Source organism: Hibiscus syriacus, unplaced genomic scaffold (genome assembly GCF_006381635.1).
Source record: "Hibiscus syriacus cultivar Baekdansim isolate YM2019G1 unplaced genomic scaffold, ASM638163v2 tig00111022_pilon, whole genome shotgun sequence".
Taxonomy (NCBI): domain Eukaryota; kingdom Viridiplantae; phylum Streptophyta; class Magnoliopsida; order Malvales; family Malvaceae; genus Hibiscus; species Hibiscus syriacus.
The window spans coordinates 3,468,026-3,490,445 of NW_024062956.1; the positions used below are offsets into that span (position 1 = coordinate 3,468,026).

Genomic DNA, 22,420 nt, shown 5'->3' on the forward strand with positions numbered 1-22,420 from the left:
CCTTGACACGCTTCTAACCGAGTTTTTCAACAAAATCATATTCCACTTTTTTAATAAATAACATGTCAATCTTGCGGGTTAATCGAACAGGGGCGTCATGCGAAAAATCAACTTCTTTCTTCTTCAATAGATGGGTGATGACACATCCATATGGTAGTGAAGTTGAAATTATTGCTCCCTTTGTGACCATATATACAATTGTATTAAATATGAGTTTAGCAATGTTTGGAGCCATTTTGGATTTGGATTTATACTTTGTTATCCACCAATAATCGCTGTCTCGAAGCGTTGAATGTTTTCCCCCACTAGGCCGGATACACCATGTGAGCATTTTGTGAAACACTCTCGCCTCTACATCTAGGTGAATTGGGCTATTTCTAGCAACCCGTTTAATTGTAAACCAATCTACATCATTTTCATCTGAATCCCCTTTATTCGCTACACCTAAACCCTCCGCAATAGTTTCCGGATATATATATATATCCTTCCCCATGACATGTGTATTAATTCCTATTATATTAGTCTTATTAGGCTCGTGCTGTAAGGAAGCATTGTTGTAGAAGACTCTAACTAGGTTGGGGTAATATTTTGGTTCTACACCAAGGAATTCAAGCCAACCCCAAGATTTAAATGTGGATTTAAAACTAAATGCATATTTATCATCAAACAAGAATCCCAGGTCAATGACACGTTCGGGACGAATCTTCTTTACTTTAAAACTCGTCTGCCATCTTTGTTTCTCCATATTGGATCTAAAGTTCAGAGTTTCAAAGGACCTGATTTCCTCAGAAGAATCGTTTGTTTCAGGAGGAGGTTGTGGTTGAGAAGAACTGGGTTGAGAAGAGCTTTGAGAAAGACCGCGCTTCTGACGCTGACGTTTTGGAGCCATTTTGGTTGGTTGTTATTACAATTGGAACACAAACATTCAGGAAAAAAACTCCAATATAGAAATCAATCAAACCCATAAAATATCGATACATTTACCTGAATATATGATCGTCACTGTTATGATAACGCTAGTATTCTTCAGATAGGAAGAGTTTTCTTCTGCATGCTTGCCTTTAGTAAAAGTTTAGGGTTTGTCGATTTAGAGTTTGTATACTATATATAATATAATGAACGGGGGAAAAACACTCGATATTTAAAAATAGTATCGACACAAAATTAAAAAGTGTCGATACATATATTACACCTATTCTCTCATAAATCCAGTATACTTATACCGGTTAGATTGAAAAATTACATATTACATTATACTTATGGGTTTCGATGTTTCTGGGATCAACATCTTTTATATATGGATCAACACTTTATGGTTGCACCCTGTTTGCCATTCATTCTGGACCAATAGTATCGACACAAAATTAAAAAGTGTTGATACATATATTACACCTATTCTCTCATAAATCCGGTATACTTATACCAGTTAGATTGAAAAATTACCTATTACATTATACTTACGGGTTTCTATGTTTCTGGGATCGACACTTTATGGTTGCACCCTATTTGCCATATTGTAAATTTACCTTTTGCTTTAAAGTTAATTTTGTAGTTATTGTACATACCCTCAATATGTAATGGCCATTCAGTCTCGCACATGATGACAATTATGATGACATTTGGTATAATACAGACAACAACCGCCATATATAGTAAGTATCAACATGACTCTTAATGTGTATAAGAAACATGTCCTGTACAATAACCTACTGCTAACTTTTCTCATCTCATTCATAATTACATTCATATACAAAATTATAAATCTAATACAAAATTAACCCTACATTTACATCATTGCATCCTTTTGTTATTCTTATGTCTCATGGCAGCTTTTGTTATCACATGTCTTCGTTGAATTTGATTGTGGCTTACTAGATCATTTAATATTCGCGATCGATCCCACTCTCCAACAACCTATATTCAAATTGTCAGAACGTTAAGTATTGTAAACTACAACATTCAATCTACGACATTTAACAATTTTACTACAAACGAATTTTTTCTTTCCACTTACAAAATCACCAGTTGCCCCTGTAGAACCGATCGATTCCATCCACATCATCATATACATGCCGCAATCATGTCTGTTACAAAATTTGAAAACCACACATGTCAATTATGATGAATCCTGCATAAATTAAGCTTTCTATTTATGATAACATCTCATACCTATTCAATTGCTTATTCTTCTTATGCTCCACAAATTTGAAATTTTTCAAGGGAAACTTTCATAGAGATCCACAGTATTCAACCCAAATGCGTTTCTTATTATAAAAATCTAATATTTTAATCTGCATTAAAAAAGAAGAAGTTATGATCCAAAAAAGTTATGCATTATAATTTACATAATGTCCTTTCATACATACATACATACCAATCTCTTAGCATCCTTCACTCTCTGTTTAGCTGCTTCAGATGTAAACATACTATCATATATTGTTGCAACACGATCTACCATATCCAACACCAACAGATACCAATGTGAATTATGGTAGTTTATTGTGATCATGATCTGCAACAAATTTCACACCCAATTTGACAAAATTCAACATTCTATATCCGAAAACAACATTTACAATTGGTATGGTGTCTTACCTTCTCACAGTCGGTGAATTTCACATAGTTATCCAATATGGGACCCCAGAAGGTAGCAATACTCTCAACACTTTCTTTCCTGTTGGCATCCAACGCCTGATGCTGCAATTACGCAACAAACATTATTAATTTACCGTCTATAACACTACTTATCTCCATTTATTAATTTAACTCACCGCTAAGTGGTATGGAAGGTAACCAATCCTCCGGAGTGACTTTTGAGAATCGTAGCATACTGTCCTGGCGAGCAAATCAATAACCTAACAAAATTAATTACACAATCAGAACATATTCAATAAGTTTTAACATTTTATACTTTCTACTTACCACACCGCCAACCCATTCCGTAGGCTTCAACGTTGCAACGTCGTATACAGTAGTGAATTGATTTCCCATTGAGATTATAGAATATCTGTATGAATCATTAGGATTAATATGTTGTCATGAAATATTTAAATATCACTCACAAAGCAATATATTTCACTTACCCCAATTCTAACTCACTATTCCATAAATAATCACAAATTGCAGCTTCGATGTCATCAATTCCGCTTGGAATATCCGCTTTTTCAACCTACAATTTTGCATACAAATTTTTGTCACAACAACATAATAAATATCAAATTAAGTTTTATTTTATTCAACTTACCTTCTGCTTCTTCTTCTGGGGTGCAGGACATTCCGAATCCAAATCTGCTGCCATAACACTCTCCGGTGTATAAATGACATCGACTTCCTTCCTCCTCATTTCTTCCATCTCTTCTTCTTCCTCCTCCCTCTTTTCTTCTTAATATTTTTTCAGTTCATCGTATTTTTTCTCTACATAGCTCTTCATCTCTTTTATTTCACCCTTCAATTGATCTCCTTCATCCAAGTATTTATCAACCACCCCCTTCACCCCCGTAAGTTCACTCCTCAATTCCACAACCTCCTTCACTACTCCCTCAAATTTTTCACCCGTCACCATCTTAAGATCACCCCTTAACACCTCAACTTCTTTCACGACTTCACCCCTCAACACCTCTACTTCTTTCACCACTCCATCTATTTTTCCTTCCACTACCCCCTTATGCCTCTCAAGTGTATCTTCGACTCTATCAAGTTTCTCTTCGACTCTTGATTGTCTTTGCATGATACAAAATTGGATTTTTTTGATATCAGCCAATTCAGACATCAAAATGTCGAAGTTACTCTGTTTTCCCTCACCGTCGTCCCCCTCACCGTCATCCCCCAATACAACCATCTCTCTTTTCTTCTCCTCTACCTCCACTAGCTCCTCTACATTCTTGCCAATAACCTTCAAAATTAAATTACAATATTAAGACATTGATTATATTCTTAATATTATTTAATTACATTTATTACCCTTTCTTGCTTCTTCGCTTTATCCAACTTCAACTTCACCATCACTCTAACCACCTCTTCCTTCCCCCATGCACGGATGTGTGCCACTCCGGTTCTTTCATAAGCCGGCACTGCCTCACAGCCCAACCAAAAATCGAACAGTGCAACCTGCATTTATAATAAAATTTATATTTTTATATAATAACTATACTATCATTTTATATAAAAACACAAAAAAATTATTCAACTCATTTACCTCTAAGATTTCTATGCACCCTTTGAGGTATCTCTGGCTGCCCTTTTTAAAGGTGATTATTGATTCAATCAATCTCGAATGGATATATTCAGCCCAATTGAATTCACCCTTCAAGCCTTCATCGCAAATGAGCTTCATATATTCCTTGTTCGTTGACGCATCACCCGTTGGACAAAGAAAGATACCGACAAGGTATAATAGAACTCTGGCCTTCAACTCATCCCCCCATAAGATCCACTTTTTATTTCCTCTTCAATTTCAGCATATGTCACCTTCTGCTTCAAACCATATTTGGAGGCAAGTGCTTTCCAGTCCTTACTCTTACAGACTTCTACAACACTTTTGCCTTTATTTTCTACTCCCAATACGGCTGCAGCACATGGGATCCCGAGAGGAAATGAAAAATCACCATACTTAGTAATACATTGTCTGACATCAAATTGCGCCATCAAGGATCAACACAATTCCCTCCGAATAGGTCGATCCCTTACTCCTACCAACGATCCAAAACCTATTTCTCCCAGCACATTCAACTGACCCTTCTCCTTAAGATGTTTAATTAATGAATTCACCCTTTTAATGCTGCATATTGTCGACACTTCCTACATTTTTTAACAATATATAATGTTATAGTTCTTATGTATTTTGTATCAACGTATTTACAAGTTTAATGAATACCTTATTTTCATGTGCTTTCCTCCGTTCTTTGTATTATTTACTATCATTCCTTGATTGTGTGATGTAAGGTTCCTTTTCAGCATCACTCATCGAATTCCATTTGGACCTCACATCTTTTGTCACCTAATATTAAACATAAACGTTTCTTAATCAATACATTAACACTAAATAATACTCAATGTCAATTTCATTTTACATACCGAACCGCTCTGTGTGCCATCTTCCTTCATCCTTTTGCATTCGGCCATACTGTCAACATTTAAAATTTGTAATCAATTTAAAGTTTATCGATACTTTAATCCAATTACCATTTCAACAATAATAACAAAAAGACATTGATACTTACTAGAAGTACATATATCCAGCCTTTGGTTGCTTTCGAGTCTCGGCCTCAATTTCAAAGTCATATGCGCCACCAACAATTTTCCAACCCATCGACTCCATTTTTCCTGGCCTATATATATCAGTTTACGTAAATCAAATTATTTTGTTACATACACTTTATTCAATATACAAATATAGATAACTACTCTTGTGGTAAAATGGTTTTCTTCAAAAGAATTTGAATGGCCACTACAAAATGTGTCGGCACATTTATACAACCTATAATATCATTTTCTACCTATAATATTTAATAAAAGTATCGACATTTATATTTTTCTTTGAATATCACTTTCTACCTGCAATCGGTCCCAAATGCTTCTTTACTCCAAAACCCTAAACAACACATAAAAACCCTATCGCGATTACTGTAATAATAAAAATTAGGGATTCGACGACATACTTTTCGATTCGACTGCAGCAACAAATAAACAAACTTTGCTTTAGAAACGCCTTCTAAAATGCAGCAACAATTACGCTTCGATTTCAAAAACTCGTCCGTTCTATCTATTTTCAGAGGATATTTAGCTATGACCTTTATATTTTCATCGGATATGTTATTTATATTTAATCGATACAAATACAAAAGTGTCGATACTTTTATGTCAGGTGTCGATACTTTCGAAAGGATAATTACGTATTTCTTTGAAAGTATCAATAATTTATTACACGTACTTACGAAAGTATCGACATTTTTAATATATCCGGTATCATTTTACCGGTTTTATCATATTTTTACCTGTTATATCGTTGTTTGATCGATACATTTTTTTAAAGTATCGACACTTTATAGGCACTAAAACTGCTTCTCTTTTAAATTCACAAAGTGTCGATCCTTATATAAAGTTTCGACACTTTCAATATATCCGGTAGCATTTTATCGGTTTCATCATTTTGATACCAGTTTTATCATATTTTTACCTGTTATATCGTTGTTGATCGATATAATTTTTGAAAGTATCGACACTTTATAGGCGCTAAAACTGCTTCTCTTTTAAATTAACGAAGTGTCGATCCTTATACTAAAGTACTGACACTTTAAATATATTCGGTACCAATTTACCGGTTTTATCATTTCAATACTGGTTTTGTCATAGTTTTACCTGTTATATCGTTGTGGATCGATACATTTTTAATTTGGATCGACACGAGCCGACAAGTTAAGTTTGCCGGTTGCACAATTTTTTAATATTTCTTCATGACTTAGACCTACTACATTATTATTAGTCAACATTTCCGGTAGCGCTAAATCAAATTTGTTAAATATCTTTTAATATATCCGGTAACACCGTATATTAGCCGTATATTAACCCGCCGTTCCTGAGACATTCCCCTTAAAGACAAATGCGAGATACAACGGAAAACTTGTCATCACATTATTCCATTGGTTGTCATTATCATTTTCGTCATCAAAACTCATCCATCAGTCGTCAGGTTTTACTGTCGGTCACCCCTTTGTCACCGATTAAATAGGAAATTATAATTTAGAGATTTGGAAATTAAGGTATTATGAATTGTGGAGTATTTTGTGTATAATAGAAAAGTTTACAATTTTTTTATTTATTTATGAAATTTATGTTTTAAAAAATAAAGAAAATAAAAAATTTAACCTATGTGTCAAACACTGATTGGATGATTAATTTTTAAAAGATATTTTTAACTTCTATTATGACCAGGAACGGACATAGAATTTTATGTCAGGAGTTGCAACCTTTTATATTTAATAAAACTATAGTGACATAAGTTAATATAAACTAACAACTATAGTAACTAGTAAAAGAAATATGCACACCAAATAATATTCTTCCTCATTCCCCTTTTTTTCCTTTAAAAAAACAATTTACAATTTGTATTAATATACTAGAGTTTTACCTGTTAGAGATGAAAAAAATTACTAACTATAAAAACTAGAGTTATAATATAACTCCTAAAACAACTTCGAGCTTCCACGATACGTAATAATTAGAAAGCTACATAATATCGCAAAGAGTATCTTTTTACGAGTTTATCTAGTAGGATGAAACATTATTTTTCTTAAGCAATGTCAAGAGTTCAAACATCGATGTTTACGAATTAAGAAAACAAGATTAGAAGGGTCACCCTTACCTCTGTAACATCTGACCCGGAATTGTCGATTAATAAATCGGATACGGGTGGTTATACAAAAAAATAATTTAAAATTTGATTAAATTACCATCTATCGGTCTAACCGGATATAATATTAAATATTTTAATAATATTTGAAGTTCGAATTATAATATTATAAACAAATTACACTAAATTGAAAGACAACTGTATAAAAGATCTAATTTAATTATTGCATATATCAACTTCTATTAGTTCATGTCTTGCAACCTTACCACAATTTACCCCAACTCCCCGACTCAGAATCTCTCAAAGAGTACTCATGCTAGTAGTAAAGGCTTAAGAAGGAACCCAATCTTTCGAAAGCCAAAAAGGAATCATTCTCATATATACTTTTATATATATATATATATTTAAAATATGTTGGTAAAATAAACTGCTGCAAAACGAGGTATTAGCATTGACTGGAAAAATATATATTGAAAAGTATAAATAAAGAACCGATTAACCGTGTCGTGGTATTAACTACTGCCTTAGCAACGAATTCGCCCCGATGTGTGTAATCGCTGCAGTAGGAGGACTGTCCCCCGAGGTTAACACGGTCGCTCCAAATTTCGTACACCTGAAATCAGAGTGGACTGCTGGTGGTATTGCACTTCTGATCGGAAAGCACACAGAGAACAAGTTTAGAAAGCACTTGGAGAGTGAATTCAGAATGTTGAGAGTGAGTTGAGAAGCTGAATTTAGCTCTCTATTTATAGGCTAGAAGTAAAGGTAAATTCGTCCAACAATAAAATCAAATTAAATTTGATTTTAATTCTGAATTTAAACCCTTTTGTAACTCCTAAAATATCTTTATGAATCCATCTCAAAAAGAGTCCAGGTTCATTGCATAAAAACTCAACAATTATAACTCCTGAAATTAAATCATATAACTCCTGTAACTCCTGATATTAACAGCTTGTCTCTCCCATGAACAAAGCTAAAAATCAGTCCAGATACATCTTAAGTTCTGATTTAATTTAGGAAAATAACTTTAAAATTCTCAGTAGCCTATAAATATCAGATGAATCTTTCACATTTTTTCATTTAATCTTTCAGAGAAAAATTCCTTACGAATTTTCTCTAAAAATATATTATTCGTGTGGACGTGTCAAAGACACGAATTACCACGCCTTGTTATCTATCACTCAACAAGGGAATGGAGAATGTAAACCTTAAATACCATTCCCACTAGTATTTCCAACTTTATGTGGGATTGAGCATTACCAACAATCCCCCACTAATGCGAAAGAATTCTTCTAAAACTTGAAAACAATCTTTCCAGAAGAGCAATAGCGAGATTAGTTGCTTAAGCACTAGTGAACGTATCTGGAACTAGTACATAGTGATGATGAGCATTCCTTCTCTTAGATAAGTGAAACTAGTCTAGAACTTTCTAAGATGGGGGTAAACTCATAACACACAACTAACCCCTTCATCCACCTGAGTCCTCGATGTGTAAGATATATAAATATATACAAAAGTATATATTTGGCCATCTTACCTCAGGATTCTAGTAAGTGTGCTAGAAAACTGGCCCAACATTTTTCATAGAAGGCGGCTAACCCTTCTCACTTACATAGGTTATTTCATCAAGTTTATCTCAACATAAACCACCCTTAAAATGGATATGAAATAATTAAGAGCTTTTATAATAGCTCAACCTCATAAAGGGTATGATGACTTTTTTCAAGTTCATTATTAATGAACCACCCAAACTCTGGGCTAAGAAGTCATTAAGAATAAATATTCATCCTCAATTATCAGTAAATTCAATAAGTCCTTCTCACTAGAACCATCCAAATACTTGGATTTGAATTTATTAAGAGTTTAACAAACTCAACCTTTCTGTCGGTAAGTTCATCATTTCCTTTTCATTTAGGACTACCCACTCACTTTGGGTTATGAACTTATTAAGAATATATATTCAGCCAAAATCAGTAAATTCATCAAGTCTTTCTCACTAAGACCACCCAAAGCCTGGGCTATGAATTTATTAAAAGCACTTAAGCTCATCCTGGGCATGCATATTATTTGTCATAGGGATAGGCAGTAGGAATGTGCACTATGAGTCTTTCCATGGTTTCGTTTGACCACATGGAACATAGATAACTAAGTTGGGTATCCACCATGAATTTCTCAACCAATGAGCTTTAGACCCATCCCCCTCGACGAATCTAGGACCAGCTTCCAACTTAACCCTTTGGTAAGTGGATCTGCTAGGTTCCTTTCCGACTTTACATACTCTAAAGAGAGCACTCCATTCTTTATTAAGTGTCTAACTGATTCATGTCTTATGTGAATGTGTCTGTTCTTACCATTGTAAGCTTGGTTCTTAACCACACATATCGCAGCTTGTGAATCACACAACAATGAAACTGGAGGAGTCGCTCTTCCCCACAACAGAATATTTGCTAACAAGCTTCTAAGTCACTCGACTTCTTGCCCAGCTAGGTCAAGAGCTATAAACTCTGACTCCATGGTAGAACGAGCAATACATGTCTGCTTTGATGATTTTTCACAAGATTGCTGCTCCATCTAAAGTAAAAACATACCCACTCGTAGAGCTTACCTCATCATTATCAGAAACCCAGTTGGCATCATAATATCCTTTCAGTACCGCAGGATAGCCAACAAACTCAAGTTTCCAATCCAAAGTACACTTAAGATACTTCAGTAAGCGTCTAAGAGTAATCCAATGTTCACTACTCGGATTATGAGTATATCTACTTAGTCTACTCACAGCATAAGCAATATCAGGACGAGTATAGTTCTTTAAGAACATTAAAATTCTGATTAATTTAGCATATTCTGTTTGGGAAACGTTACTTCTTTTATTCTTAAAGAGATATATGCTAGTGTCACAAGAGTTCGAACAGGGACGACATCAAAACTGTCAAATTTCTTTAACACTTTCTCAAGATAGTGTGCTTGACATAAAGAAAATCCATTTCCAGTAATTTTGACTCTTAAGTTTACATCAACTTCTCCCATATCCATCATCTCAAATTTAGTGGACAAGAAACCGTTTGTTGTGTTAATGGACTCAATGTTAGAACTGAAAATCAACATGTCATCAACATACAAAACTTATGATGACGCAATCAGTATCAAACATCCTCGAATACACACAAGCATCCAAACCATTCACAACAAAACCAAAACTAAGTATAGTTTTATGAAATTTTTTGTACCATTGTTCTCATATAGATCTCCTCATCTAGATCTCCTTTCAAAAATGCAGTCTTAACATCTATTTGATGTACTTGCAACTTATGAATGGAGACTAGTGCAAATAATGCACGGATCATTGAGATGTTCATAACGAGAGAGTAAGGATCAAAGTAGTCTAAAACAAACTTTTGAGTGAACCCTTTGACAACTAGTCTTGCCTTATACCACTGGATCAAACCATCTGGTCTCATTTTCTTCCAGAAGATTCATTTGTTACATATTGGTTTAAATCCTCTAGGCAAGTCAACTAATTCTCAAGTATGATTAGACATTATCGATTCTAGTTCATCATTAATAGCGCTTTTCTAGAACTAGTATCGATAGATCTTATAACCTTTTAGGATCCTCTTATAATATTTAAGTTATATGATCACAAAGAGAGTCTAAATCATTTATCTCAGAAATAAAGGAAGTGATAAAATTTGGTCCAAATAGCCTTTTACTTCTTCTAGTCTCGAAATCAATTTCTTGAGAAGACCTAGCAGGAATACTAGAAGAAGTTGATAGAATATTTTCTATTTAAGTTTATGCATTTAATCTACATTTTAAGACACTCCCACATTTCTAACATTTTAGGATATCCATAAGTGTCTTGTAAAACGTGTAAACAAATACTCACTCATACTAGAGTAAAGTTTGTTATGAGTTTTAGCCATAAAACTATATTTTAACAAACTCAAGTTTTGTTTACACATAATTCTCAAAGTTTTGAGAAGTTACAAATCATTAAGATTAAAATGCATAAACCATTATGAATTAGATAATCTCTTTTCTTTCCTCTACTTAGGAAAATCACTTAGAGATTTAATAGCTACAACACACTTTTAGTAGCAATAGAGTCTATCGTCATTCATGATATTCAACATATTAGCCTTAAAGAGATCATCATATATTTTATTTACTATGACTAAATTTAGTATTCCACTCAACCAAATTAATCTCTACTCTTTTAACTTCTGCACTAAGTTTTAAGAGTTTTTATCTTGTCATAGTATTTTATAAATTGGAATAGTGAGCATAGTAATGAACAATGCACCAGGTAGGTTTCTATGAAAGAGAGGTGGTGCACTAGGCACGCTTAAGTACCAAGTCTTCATAGAACCAATCCTAGACATGCACTTTCATACTCATCACACTATTTTCCAATAAATTATTTATAGATTTTCTCTTTCTTAAGGCTTTCTTAAAGAATTATGCTTGATACTTTTACTCACAATAGTATCTTATTAAGCATATATATTTTTGGCCTCACACTAGCACCTGAGCCTTAGTAGTACTACCTTAGCCTTTACTAGTGGTTTTATCTCATTTCATAGCATCCACTGAGTTTTAAAGAATATCTTAAAGGCTCATGCAATCTAATTTATGCATCATTATAAACATACATTAATAAGTAACAAATTTAAATAGTCTGACCTCGCAGGTAGAATCATAATTTCCAAATAGACTTGTTCATTCTCACCATGCATGCAACTTCATTCTTTGCATCATCATTTGAAGATTTTTCTCGTTCAAAAATCATCATCTTCATGATTCTTCAAAATTGCTACCGTTTTGTTATCTTTATAAATTTCTCAAAAGAAATTATTAGTATGACAAGAGAGTTGACATTTATTTCAACTTAGTTTTCAGGAACAATATAATATTACCCCACGCGGGAATAAATAATTTCATATTTCCACATGAAACAAATATCATACATGCATTATCTCTCATATCAAAATGTCAATGTTCATAACATTATAGTTATGTCACTTCTTGATTATACCATGCAAGTTTCAAAAATAAACGTTTAAAAATACTAACATTTATATAGCTATTAACTAATATTTATATAGCTATTTAATAAATCGTTCAATCTACTATTGAAACTTAAAACATATCATATAATGACTACAATCAACATTCAAGTATAAGATTAAATGTCATGAAACCCCCATCAATAAATGTGTAATCATGCATAACTTTAAAGTATTTTAACCAACAAATTTTAAAGTCATAACCGTTACAATTGATTTAAATAACCATAAAACTACTTCAAATGCTATAATTTAATATCATATTAATGATTTTTTTTAAATCAAAAAATTCAAAATCCTTCCTTATCATTACAAAAACCGTTATGGCTAAAACAAATAAATCAATTGCATTTTATAATTAATCTACTACGATAACATCTCCAAATAGTGAAACAGTTATTAATTTTTCCACAAAATTAACCGTCCAAAGAATTTATTATTTCAATTAAGCATGCAATAAGTTTTTACCATTGTCATAAAGCTAAAAACAATTCAAAGAATATGAATTGTCTACTCAAATATTTTACTAGTTAACCGAATCAAAAAAAAATATTTGATATTTGTAAGGGAAAACGTTCTATACGTTTTGTAACCTTCCTAAAGCATTAGTAATTATAATTGCATCAATTAATGGCCCCATGAAACATATTAAATCATATTTGCAATTCAAATACCAAAAAACCGTAAGTAATCATTTCCATTGTTTTAATGTTTTAAAAGCAATTCCATGTGGTTAAACATTTATCAAATTGCTTTAAAGAACATTATAACATTAAATTAAAACTAGGAAACATATACTTAATTATAAAGGATATAATATTATTACCTTTAATAATAGCATCCTTTGTAACTTACGAATTTTTCCAGCCTGCCAATGAGACTTCTCATTTTCTTTCAACCATTTTGAAATTCATGACTATTTCTGAACACCATCAGTATTCTCAATCAAGTTCAACAACTTCTTCATTAGTTGTTCGAATGAGTTTTGCAACAATATTTGGAATGAGTTTCTAAATTCTTGGTAAAATAGACTGCTGCAAAACGATGCATTAACATTGACTGGAAAAATATATATTGAAAAATATAAATAAAGAACCGATTAACCATGTCGTGGTATTAACGACTGCCTTAGAAACGAATTCCTCCCGATGTGTGTAATCGTTGCAGTAGGCGGACCGTCCCCCGAAGTTAACACGGTCGCTCCAAATTTCGTACACCCAAAATCAGAGTGGACTGCTGGTGGTATTGCACTTCTGATCGGAAAGCACACAGAGAACAAGTTTAGAAAACACTTGGAGAGTGAATTCAGAATGTTGAGAGTGAGTTGAGAAGCTGAATTTAGCTCTCTATTTATAGGCTAGAAGTAAGGGTAAATTCGTCCAACAATAAAATCAAATTAAATTTGATTTTAATTATGAATTTAAACCCTTTTGTAACTCCTAAAATATTTTTTATGAATCCATCTCAAAAAGAGTCCAGGTTCATTGCATAAAAACTCAACAATTATAACTCCTGAAATTAAATCATATAACTCCTGTAACTCCTGATATTAACAGTTTGTCTCTCCCATGAACAAAGCTGGAAATCAGTCCAGATACATCTTAAGTTCTGATTTAATTTAGGAAAATAACTTTAAAATTCTCAGTAGCCTATAAATACCAGATGAATCTTTCACATTTTTTCATTTAATCTTTCAGAGAAAAATTCCTTACGAATTTTCTCTAAAAATATATTATTCGTGTGGACGTGTCAAAGACACGTATTACCATGCCTTGTTCTCTATCACTCAACAATGGAATGGAGAATGTAAACCTTAAATATCATTTCCACTAGTATTTCCAACTTTATGTGGGATTGAGCATTACCAACAAAATATTCATAGCTCTAAATAATTCTAAAAGGGAGCAAAAGGAGAAGAAGAAAGATGCAGGCTTCCATGGAAACAATTTATGAAGATTTTGAGCCTTTGTGCAAGTGGAAAAGGGATCAAAAGAATGCTGCCCTTGAAGTCCATCTTCCCTGTAAATAGTTACATATTTGTATTATATTTCGGCATATTGATAAAATTAGTATCCAACGTTTGCACAAATAATCACTTTGTTTTCTATATATTTAGAACATTTTAGTCCCAAATATTTTAATTTTTTTATCAAAATAACCCATGTTCGATAGAAACTGTTAGTTGACTAATAATAACACAGATTGTTGACATGACATTTTCACATTTGTTTAACTGATTACGTGACACGTGACGTATCATCTGAAGTGATGATCGTCAGTCAACTAAATATTTCCATCCAACGAAGGCTATTTGACAAAAACTTGAAACGTTGGAGGCTAAAATGCTCTAAAAAATAAGGGGCAAAGTGATATTTATGCAAACGTGGGATACAAATTTTGTCATTATTACGCCATATATTTCCATCAATGGCCTTCAAATGATCAAAATTTAGTGTGATAATTATTGTAGGATTCAAAAGACAGCAACTGAAAGTTCAAATTAGAAGTTCTGGGATGTTAGTAATTATTGGTGGACGTCGAATGGATGAAGATAGATTAAAAAGAATAAGAATTTCCGGTTTCAGAAGATTGTCAACCAAACCAGATTCATGCAAGGTTCTCTAATGGTGTTCTTTACCTGGTGATGCATAAACAGATAATTTCTTTAGGTGATTCGACTGCAATATCATATGTAGCTTCTTTAACGATCCTGAATAAAAGGATAACTCTGGAAATCATGATATTAGCGATTTCTTTGGCAATCGTTGGAGCTTATGTAAAGAAGTGTTGTCATTGTCCTCCTTGAGAGTAAGTTGTACTTAATTTGTGAAATAAGACTCTCCTTCAAATGATCAAACTCTTGTTTGATCCTATCTCTCGCATAAGGAAGAATGTGAAAAAAGACAATGTCTCGTGTAACATCCCGGATTTTGGGTTAATAGAATTAAGTCTGCAATCAGGTAAATACATGTAATTTCTGGAAAATAAAAAAATTGAGATAATGTAAAATAAACATTTTATAAACGATAATAAATAATCTTGAAATTTTAAATATGGTTTTATGAAGTGTAATTGATTTTTTAATTAAAGGACTAAATCGAATTTTATCAAAATTTCAATTATTTGTAAAACCTATTAGAGGTCAAGTCTAAGCTTTGGATTTAAGTGATCTAAGTTTCATCCTCGTGAAGAGTAATTTAACTTTAACCTTTTTGTTCAATAAAACGATGTTGTGTTGAGCATCAAAATAACCATATCAAAATTACTTCATTTTGATACGGTGTCTACGATAGCAGTCATCAGTCACATTATCATGTCGTTAACGAATTAACGACCCAATAATATAACTGAAACGAAAATCAAAGTTCAATACTATAATTTTAAAATTGAAAGTTTAATGGCATAAACAAAACACCTAAAGTTCAATGGTATCTTATGCAGTTTACCCTTTTTAACCAAATTTAAACCACATTCTTTCACTGCTTTAAAACACTTCATTTATTATTTTTGACAATAAGTTTTCTCTTTTTTTTATAATTTATTCTCCCAACTTCTTATGTTATTCAATTCGATCATCTGACTACATCTCTTTATATATTCTTCATTTTTATCAATTTTTCAACTCTTTCTACTCTCATCAATATTGTTCTTAAAATACATTCTTAAAAAAATAACATATAATGTATAATTTGAAAGGAAATTATAGTTAGAGGGGGTTGTTTAAATTAGAATCAATTAGTGCTATAGCATTATAAATATATCACATTTAAATTTTAAATTTGATTTAAAACTCAAACAAATATATATGATTCATTCTACTCAAATTTCATAAACTTTATTCAACTTGAAAGATTTTCAAATAAAATTTATATAATAAAATGGTACTCATAAACTCGACTAAGTCGATTTTTTTCCGTCCAACTCGACTCGATTCGATTGAATACTCTTCCCGTTTTTCACCTTCATCTTTATTGCAATCCAAGTGAAGTTTCACAAACATTTCATAACGCCAAATCATCACCTGATAGCTCCAAGCAAGTTAGCACCATCAAGCTTTGCACCTTCCAAATGCTGATGAAAACCAAATTTATATAACAAATGAGAATATACTTTCACTTTGATCCATGTCAAAAATGAATTCTAAAGATTCACTTACTGTATCACGAAGATTAACATGTCGTAAATAAGCCCTTTGGAGGTTCGCACCCTTCAGATTAGCATTGCTTAATTTTGCACCCTGACAAACATATACTGATCGTTCGTCAATGGAAAGAACAAAAGAATTAACCATTATTCAAATTCCCTTATCAATCATCAAGCTTGCTCGAGTTAATGGGATTCGAGACAAGAATGAATGAACATGCATTAACTAAATCCCGGAATTTCCCGTCGAGTTACCTTCAGATTGGCTCTTTCAAGATTAGCTCCCTCTAAGTTGGCATCAGTAAGATCAGCAGACTAAATGATCCAGTGATTAAGCATAGGCCAGGCAGAAAACAGCAATTAGTCAAGAAACTAGCGTATAATAGAAAAAACCAGCGAAGCAAGAAATTCCTTTTCTTCTTTGACATTACATGAATTTAACTCACTTGAATCATCAGTGTCATTCAAAATTATCAACTATATTACGCAAATTTCACCAGATATTCTGTTACCGCATATAATATTAAAAAGATGGGTTAATCATCCATCCTTACTCAAGAAGAATTAATGGTATTATATGTAAATCTACTTTAATCATTCAATCCAAAGGATGCCATTCTAAGTCAAACTTATGTTACAGACTTTCATTTTCCCTAAGGTACTTATGTCTGACACTAGGAGTGTTGCAGTCGGTTAACCGTTATAGTGACCATTGAATTTTGCTAATCGTAACCTAACGGTTAAGAAACGATTAACCGCTAACAGTTAACTGTTATTAAGGTTGGGTTACAGAGTAACCTATAACTTATTACAGATTTCTTTTTCACATGTTCATTGGTTTTTTAGGCATAATGAAACTACCTCTCCAATAAATATTATATTAAAATTTTCAGAAATAAACACTTCAATAAGGAAATTCTAAACAGAAACTCCATAATTAGTTCAAAAAAAGTACATAGTAATCAGTACATCTACATACTACATACTAATGTATTAGTTCAAAGTTCCAACACAATACAAAATACATCATCATTAATCATACAACAAAGTTCAGCAAATAACAGTAGTTTTTTACACCTTCAACGTTTAAAAGACAAATGTTTATCAAACAGTAAACAACCATTATACTTCTATTTTCCCTTAAAAATATATATATAATTTAATAATGGATAACCAATTGTTACCCGTTTATCAAGATCCATAACCGTTAACTGTTATTTTTAGCAGTTCGATAACCCAAACTGTTTAGCCTTAACGGTTCAGTTAATTAACCTGTAAAATGTAACAATTATACCAATTAACTGTTACAGGTTAATCTGCACACCCCTATTTGACACTAATCTGGGACACATTTGGACATGAGCATGAAAACTATATGAAAAAGAAAACTTAGAAAAAATTGAATGTATCCATATCTGACATTCTTTAGTCCAGTAACTTGGGCTCAAACAATCAAAATATTTCAAGAAAATATTCCAACAAGGCTATGAATAATAAGATAAGATATGCACATTATATTCAATTTAATGGTCACCTGTAAGTGTGCAGAACGGAGATCCGCTCCACAGAAGCTACAAGCTATCAAACAAGCATCTACATCATTGAAATCGATGAAGATATATCAATATTTCAAATCACAGAAATAAGCAGTAACAAATTTACAAACTGTAAAACGGTGGTAAGGATTTGCCTTGAAGGTTTGCACTCTGAAGATTAGCCCCAGCTAGTAAAGCCCCACGAAAATTTGCCCCAGTAAATTCACACCTTCCCCAGGCGAAAATAAAACCATTGAGAACACAGTTCACAAGACAATGCAAACAGTCGAAAAAAAGCTGAGTATCTTACTCACGCAAGGTTGCATTGTGAAAGATGGAACCCTCGGCATCCACATCCTGTGACGAGAATGGAGCGAATAAACATAATCCATCAATCAGGTAAAAAGGATAGAGTACCAAGGATACGAATGGACCATGTAATTGAAATATGGCGAAATGTAATTAAGACTTACCCGAAATTTTACACATTGAAGATTTGCTCACGAGAAGAAGACATTTTTAAGGCAGGCAAAGCTGAAATCCACATATGAAAGATCCTGTGCAAATAAAAATAACTAAATAATAATATTAAAAAAAGATTATAAATCTGAAATGCTATATCTAGCAGGTCTGTCTCACATCCTGAAAGATTCTGCTCGGTAGAAAACCAAGAGTTTTGACACAAAAATTTGGGATCAGAAATAATTACCAACTTAGAAAGATCAAGGCCAGAAAGATTAACTCCTCGAAATCTAAATCTTTCAGATTGTATGCACTTGATGATATCAATACGCATCAATTCCGCACACAAGTCTTCTTCCTTCCTCTTATTAAGAACAGAATTGATTCCTTCTATCAGTCCCTGACATTATATACACGAAAATAATGTTATTGAACAAAATTTCGAGAATTTTCATTTTATTCTGCCTGAAACAAGCAACACACTTAAACAACAACTTAGGACACAAACTATAAGGGGGTGTTCGGTTTAGGTAATCTAAGATTACATTCCGGCTTAGGATTACAGTGTTTGGTTTGCCAACATTAAAGGCACTTCGTAATCTCACATTATGAATAGAGTGTAATAAAAGGTGTAATCTCCTAACCACATATTCCTTAGGTAATTTAGATTACCAACAGAATTATATATTTTAGACCAATTTATCATTTAATCGATTTAGTTATTTTTTCTCAAAGGATTTTCTTGAAGAGTAATAAGACACGAACTATCAGTAAATTAAGCTTCTAGGTAATCTTACATTCACTCAATCAAACACTGTGATCTTACACTCCCTCAACCAAGCACCGTAATCTTACATTCCAACTAAGTGAACCAAACAAAGTAACGTTACTTTCACCATAATCCTATTCCGTAGTCTTATTTCCGTAGATAATCTTACATTCTGAACAAAACGTATACGAAGGGTAAGAGACTGGAAGAGTAATGTTTCACGTGGCCATTACTGAAAGCCAAGATAATTGATCACAAGTAGAAGCACGGTATATAATATATTACCATGTATGTGTTTTACTTTGCTGAAAAATATATCACTATGTATGTGTTCATGAAAGTGATCCGCGCAGCATTTTCTTCTTCTTTTTTCCGTTTTTTCTTTGTTTTTGTTATTTTTTTATTTATCATGATTCATGCAGAGTATCAAAGCAATAGCCGAGACGGTTGACTTAGAAAAGACTTGAAACCTTGAAATCCGCAATGCATGGAATCAGGTTTTTCATTACAGGTTGTATATTAAACTGAGCTTCACTAGACTAAATATCACTAAACCCTTCTATGAATATAACTAAAATGAAACAAATATCACAACCTTTAAAAATAAAACTTAAATATCATAATCAGAGCCTTTTGAACAAAAAAAGACAACAAACTAAATGCATGCAGTATAAGAAAACAAAATTTCTTCAACCTCATTGAATTCGGTCTCAAGTCTCAACCACCTGACTACCCTAACTTTTAAGGTTTCTTGTTACACTCCACAAACTATTGACATAAGAACATTAGCAATGAAACGTTAATTGTAATATTTAATCCTGTGCATAGGACAATCCACATCCCAAACCATACATCGTTTGAGCTAATGCTTAAAAGCAGCAACAGAAATCAAATAACCTCAATGCACTATAATGCTTCACCAGGTAATTTAAATTGCAGTTAGGATATATCTTTATGTGATACGAAATGGCAAGAAAAAAGTAATGAAATGACAAACAAAAGTACAAGTGAATACTTGAAGTAGCAATTTCAGTATGACTTACAAGTAACTGGTATCGACAAAGACATATCCCTGCAACAGTATTGAGAGATACGATTATTTGTAAAGAAACAATATTGTTTCACATAGAGAACTCCAATATATAAAAAATGTAGACAGCTTCTTTACTTTGTCCTCCTTTGTGGTTTTAAGTGAATAAATAATGTTATAGGGTAAATGGAACAAAGTATCATTACTCTCTCAAAGTATACGGAAATGATACTTAAGATGTAGTTCATCAAAATCTACAATTTCAGCTTCAAAATCTATACTCAAAGCCTTTTGGAAAGTGGGAATGAAAACAAGAATTCGAGAAAAATCACAATGCACATTAGATAAAAAACATATATGATAAATTTAACATTAACAAAACCTTCACCTAATCAACAGAAATGAATGTGAAAATCAAATCTTCCCATAAACAAAAACATTTATTTGGAAAGTAGAAAAACTATATGGCACCAAACAAATGGATTGCATCATTCACACACCATAATAGGATTATAAAACCCCCCAAAAAAATTCAAATTAAGAAAACCAAACATCATTAAAATAGCATCTTCTTACATTCTTAAACGTGAGTACATAATTGGAAAATTATCTCAACACTAAACAAATAGAAAATGCAAAACTTCCTGTTTTGGACCACAATCACAATATACATAGAAAAATGCAGAATACAAAACCCAAAGTCTACGAAGCTAACTAAACAAGAAAACGTATTTGGCCAGGGAAAAGAACAGTACATATACCTTCTCAGCATCATAACACACTGTATGTCGACCACTAAACATAGCAGCCAGCATGGAATCAGGCTCACGGCGGGTCAATATATCAATAGTAGTAAAATATTTCTTCCCTCCTGACCACAAATTTGTGTTGAACAAAAGAAATTGAATTTTAAAGTAACGGAACTAAATCAGCTACAAAAAAATTATATTAAATATTTAAAAAACTGCATAGCAAAAAAAAAACATTTTTAAAACTATAACTTGGACACCCAGGAAGACACAGCAAGTTCCCATACACAGACATTACTTCCATCCGTTTTCTCAGCAACCAAACAGAAAATAAAATTAGTGAAATGCCCAATTCAGAAAATTAATCAAAGTGTTTGAAATTTGAATTAAACCAATACATAAGATAAAGGTGCAATTGAAGAAATGGGTTTTTGTTTAGCGATGAATCCATGAGAAAAAGTCAGAGCAACTGGCACAGAATTGACATGAATAAGTAAAACACACAACATACATACGACGAAGAGGTTGAAAACCAAAATTCTGTGCGTAAGAGCGATTACCGATGTTGAGTCGAATAAGAGAAGACAAATCGGAATCTTTCATCGTTAGAGACTGAAGCTTAAAAGGCAAAAGAGAAGCTTCAACGAGCAACCTGACTTTGGAATTTATACGATTCGTGAAGAGAAAACTGAACTGGTTCCGTTGACAACCCCATTATATTGAATTATTAAACGAAACGAATTTTAATTTTTAAGATTAAATTTAAGTAGTTTCTAATTAAATTTCTTTATTTTTTATTTAATAATTAATAAGTGTAAGGGTAAATTACACCATTTTTCATTTAACTTTACTCTCTTTCCTATTTCACTCACTTTACTTTTAAGTTTTCCAATTTACTCACTCAACTTGCGAATTGCTCCTATTTTGGTCACTCTGAATTATTTTATTATTATTTTGATATGACATGTAATTTTTTATGATTATTAAAATATAAAAGAACTTAAAATAAATAATAAAATAATAACAAAAATTGTCACATTATACAAAAATGATAATAAAATAATTTATAGTGACCAAAACATGAACAACTCAAAAGTTGAGTGAGTAAATTGAAAATATAAAAAATATAGCGAGTAAAATATGAGAGAGAGAAAGTTCATCGAGGAATGTGTATTTTACCCTAATTATAGTTCAAAATTTTAGTCTGAATTTAAATATAAATGATTGAGTTTGAAATTAGATACCATAATTGGGTTTATATTTTTTTTTAATAATCAAGTTTATTAAATAAACTTAAGTAATTTATTTATAGAAAAAT

General features: G+C 32.2%; 1 pseudogene; it reads right to left on the bottom strand.

Moving 5' to 3' along the window:
* Positions 1-16,341: 16,341 nt before the first annotated feature.
* LOC120150605 lies at positions 16,342-21,792 on the bottom strand (annotated as a pseudogene).
* Between the last annotated feature and the right edge of the window lie 628 nt (positions 21,793-22,420).